The sequence below is a fragment of the Salvelinus namaycush genome, chromosome 8 (assembly GCF_016432855.1).
Source record: "Salvelinus namaycush isolate Seneca chromosome 8, SaNama_1.0, whole genome shotgun sequence".
Lineage (NCBI taxonomy): Eukaryota > Metazoa > Chordata > Actinopteri > Salmoniformes > Salmonidae > Salvelinus > Salvelinus namaycush.
The window spans coordinates 18387360-18392294 of record NC_052314.1 but is presented as its reverse complement, the minus strand read 5'-3'; positions in this window follow the sequence as shown (position 1 = coordinate 18392294).

The window sequence follows — 4935 nt, the reverse complement described above, 5'->3', positions numbered from 1 at the left end:
GCTCAGACGGCGCTGGGCAGACGGGCAGCTCAGACGGCGCTGGGCAGACGGGCAGCTCAGACGGCGCTGGGCAGACTGGCAGAGCAGGCGGCTCTGGGCAGACGGGCAGCGCAGGCGGCAGCTCAGACGGCGCTGGGCAGACAGGCAGCGCAGGCGGCGCTGGGCAGATGGCAGACTCTGGCCTGCTGAGGCGCACAGTAGGCCTGGTGCATGGTGCCGGAACTGGTGGTACCGGGCTAGGGACACGCACCTCAAGGCTAGTGCGGGGAGCAGCAACAGGGCGTACAGGGCTCTGGAGACGCACAGGAGGCTTAGTGCGTGGTGCCGGAACTGGTGGTACCGGGCTGGAGACACGCACCACAGGGCGAGTGCGTGGAGGAGGAACAGGGCTCTGAAGACGCACAGGAAGCCTGGTGCGTGGTGTTGGCACTGGTGGTACTAGGCTGGGGCGAGGAGGTGGCACCGGATATACCGGACCGTGAAGGCGTACTGGAGCTCTTAAGCACCAAGCCTGCCCAACCTTACCTGGTTGAATGCTCCCCGGTGGAATAGCCCGCACTGGGCTGTGCTGGCGAACCGGAGACACCATGCGTAAGGCTGGTGCCATGTACACCGGCCTGAGGAGACGCACTGGAGACCAGATGCGTTGAGCCGGCTTCATGGCACCTGGCTCGATGCCCACTCTAGCCCGGCCGATACGTGGCGCTGGGATGTACCGCACCGGGCTAAGCACACGTACAGGAGACACCGTGCGCTTTTCCGCATAACACGGTGTCTGCCCGTACTCTCGCTCTCCACAGTAAGCACGGGAAGTTGGCGCAGGTCTCCTACCTGACTTCGCCACACTACCCTTTAGCCCACCCCCCAAGAAATTTTTGGGGCTGACTCTCAGGCTTCCAGCCTCTCTTCCGTGCTGCCTCCTCATACCACCGCCTCTCGGCTTTAGCTGCCTCCAGCTCTTCACGAGGGCGGCGATACTCTCCAGCTTGAACCCAGGGTCCCTTACCGTCCAGAATTTCTTCCCATGTCCAGAAGTCCTGAGTACGCTGCTGCTGCTGTCGCTGCTGCCCGTTACCACTGTCGTGTCTTTGACTATGCCAGATTGATTGCTATGACATGCTATTCTATAAAATTATTTCTCCGTAATTAATATTACCTGATTGAACTAATCAGGTAAATATTAATTAACTAGAGAGGGACACCACGAAAGAATATTTATAGAGCTGTTATCTTTCGAATAAACTCTTAAAGATTTTGTAATATTTTACTAAATAGCCGTCACATTAATCGTCATTATATTCAGTCTCATCTGAAAGTTGTAAGTCCTTGATTATCTGCAAGAATCCTGGCTAACAAGTTGAATCAGCAATACAAAATTGGGTTTAATTATTTATTTACTAAATACCTAACCAATCACACAGAATCACACATATACAATTAGATCATAACTTGATCACAAATTACGTCATACAGAAAACGTCCCTAGCGGGCGGAATAGATATGACAGCTTGTTACACAAAGGGAAGGGGCGGGATTTTAGTGAAAGAGCGGGAGATTCGGAACAGGGCAAAAGCTGTGCTCTCGTAAATCAGTATCTGATGCATTCTAAATTACCGCCATTTGAAGAGGAAAATGCAATGAATATTTACTCTGAGCTGCGCTTCAGTAGGTTGGTGGTAGATGGAAGAACGTATCGCCAACCCGAGTCCTCTGTCCTTTGGAGAATGTCTCTGGTTGTCACGGGATACTTTGTAGTAACGTTGTGTGTGGAAGACGGGATACTCGGACTGTCCTTCCTAACCTGCGTTTGTAGCAGCTGTTGCCAACTCAACGGCTAGGAGATATCACTTCTGTAGTGAACACGAGTTCAAAGTTCATACCATTCACAATCAAAGTCCATGCTGATGTTGGCCTAGTTCTGTAGTTATTGTCTGAACCATCTTGACATCGGATCGTCATCCAAAATGTACCCGGAACAGGAAGTTACATTTTTGTCACTGGCTTTATATAGTGGAGGTAGAGGGGTGTGTCTGAAAAGTCTATTACCCAGGTCTCTTCACAGGGGCGGGCCCCTCGTTGAGCAGAAGCCAAATTTATGAAAACACAGATCTCTCATTTGGAAGGTAAAATTACATTTCACCTCTTCACAAACAATGTCATATTCAAACATTTGAATTAAACAACAATTCCATGTGAATCCGATACCTCTGACGTTTAGACTTTTCACAGTAGCGTTTATGTCATTCTATCATTGATGAGAATGTGTCAGAGGGCAACCGAACTGACATAATATATCTTAAGTACCACCGCATATGTACAGTTGGTTGGATTACCAGAATATAGTTCATTTCCCCCAACTTCTGATGTTACCCAGAATCTCTATGTTAACCCATGGGTTTCCTTATGTCACATCAGTTATAGTGGGGAGAGAGAAAAAGGGGGAAAGAGGTATTTATGACTGTCGTAAACCTACCCCCAACCCAACGTCATGACAGTCCCCCCATGTTGGGTTCAATCTTGCGATTAACCTGCATGTTGCAAACCAACATACAAATGACCGTGGGTTGTCCTGGTTGTGGACCATCGTTGTGGTCCCCATCTGGTGGTCGACCCAGGTAGGGTTTCTGCGAATGAAGAAGTCTGCTCCATGGTTGGACAGCAGATGTCCAGTTGGTGATCGCTGTGGCAGTCCCCCCTCTGGTGTGGTCGACCCGGGTAGGGTGTCTGCAAATGAAGAAGTCTGCTTCATGGCTGGACAGCAGATGTCCAGTTGGTGATCGCTGTCGCAGTCCCCCCTCTGGTGTGGTCGACCCGGGTAGGGTGTCTGCAAATGAAGAAGTCTGCTCCATGGCTGGGCAGCGGAGGTCCGGATTGGGATCGCCGTTCCGGACCCGTCGTCTGGTGGATTACCAGAATATAGTTCATTTCCCCCAACTTCTGATGTTACCCAGAATCTCTATGTTAACCCATGGGTTTCCTTATGTCACATCAGTTATAGTGGGGAGAGAGAAAAAGGGGGAAAGAGGTATTTATGACTGTCGTAAACCTACCCCCAACCCAACGTCATGACACCACACTGCTTGGTCTGGGTTTGGTGGGTGATTCTTTACCGATCGTCTTCGGGTGAAAGAGAGGAGGACCAAAATGCAGCGTGATGATAATCCATATTTTAATTAGGATATTTAAACGACGAACAAAAACAACAAACTGACAGAAGGAACCGAAAATGCTACAGTCCTGAACATGGGAACACAGAACAGATGAACACACGAACAGGAACAATCACCCACAAACAAACAGTGAAAACAGGCTACCTTAATATGGTTCCCAATCAGAGACAATGACAAACACCTGCCTCTGATTGAGAACCATATTAGGCCAAACAACAAACCCAACATAGAAACACAAAACATAGAATGCCCACCCAGCTCACGTCCTGACCAACTAAACAAAGACTAAACAAAGGAAATAAGGTCAGGAACGTGACAGTTATTGTCAGAGAATTTTGGAACTCTCTTTCGTATTGGTCTATTGTCACCAGGCAGGCCAAAACTCTATCCCACAATTAAAAACAAAAATCTCACAATTTCACAGTATTATTCAAACCCAATATCCTTTTAGTTACGGCAACTGCACCGCCCGCAACCGCATGGCTCTCCAGAGGGTGGTGCGGTCTGCGCAATGCATAACCGGGGGAAAACTACCTGCCCTCCAGGACACCTACAGCACCCGATGTCACAGGAAGGCCAAAAAGATCATCAAGGACATCAACCACCCAAACCACGGCATGTTCACCCCGTTATCATCCAGAAGGCGAGGTCAGTACAGGTGCATCAAAATTGGGACCGAGAGACTGAAAAACAGCTTCTATCACAAGGCCATCACACTGTTAAATAGCCATCACTAGCCGGCTTCCACCCGGTTACGCAACCCTGCACCTTCGAGGCCGCTGCCCTATATAGACTTCAAATCCCTGGCAACTTTACTAATGGAAAACTAGTCATTTTAATCATGTTTAAATAATGTTGACATACTGCTTTACTCATCTCATGTGCACAGCACCAGTCAAAAGTTTGGACACAGCTACTCATTCCAGGGTTTTTCTTTACTTTTACTATTTTGTACATTGTAGATTAATAGTGAAGACATCAAAACTATTAAATAACACATATGGAATCATGTAGTAACCAAAAAAAGTGTTAAACAAATCAAAATATAGCCACCCTTTGCCTCTCAACCAGTTTCATGAGGTAGTCACCTGGAATGCATTTCAATTAACAGGTGTGCCTTCTTAAAAGTTAATTTGTGGAATTTATTATTATACTTCTTAACGCATTTGAGCCAACCACTTGTGTTGTGACAAGGTAGGGGTGGTATACAGAAGATAGCCCTATTTGGTAAAATACCAAGTCCATATTATAGCAAGAATAGCTCAAATAAGCAAAGAGAAATGACAGTCCATCATTACTTTAAGAAATTAAGGTTAGCCAATGCGGAAAATGTCAAGAACTTTGAAAGTTTCTTCAAGTGCAGTCGCAAAAAACCATCAAGCACTATGATGAAACTGGCTCTCATGAGGGCCGCCACAGAAAAGGTAGACCCAGATTTACCTTTGCTGCAGAGTACAAGTTCATTAGAGTTACCGGTCTCAGATATTGCAGCCCAAATAAATGCTTCACAGAGTTCAAGTAACAAACACATCTCAACATCAACTGTTCAGTGGAGACTGTGTGAATCAGACCGTCATGGTCGAATTGCTGCAAAGAAACCACTACTAAATGACACCAATAAGGAGAAGAGACTTGCTTGGGCAAACACGAGCAATGGACATTAGACCGGTGAAAATCTGTCCTTTGGTCTGATGAGTCCAAATTTTAGATTTTTGGTTCCAACCACCGTGTCTTTGTGAAACGCAGAGTAGGTGAATGGATGATC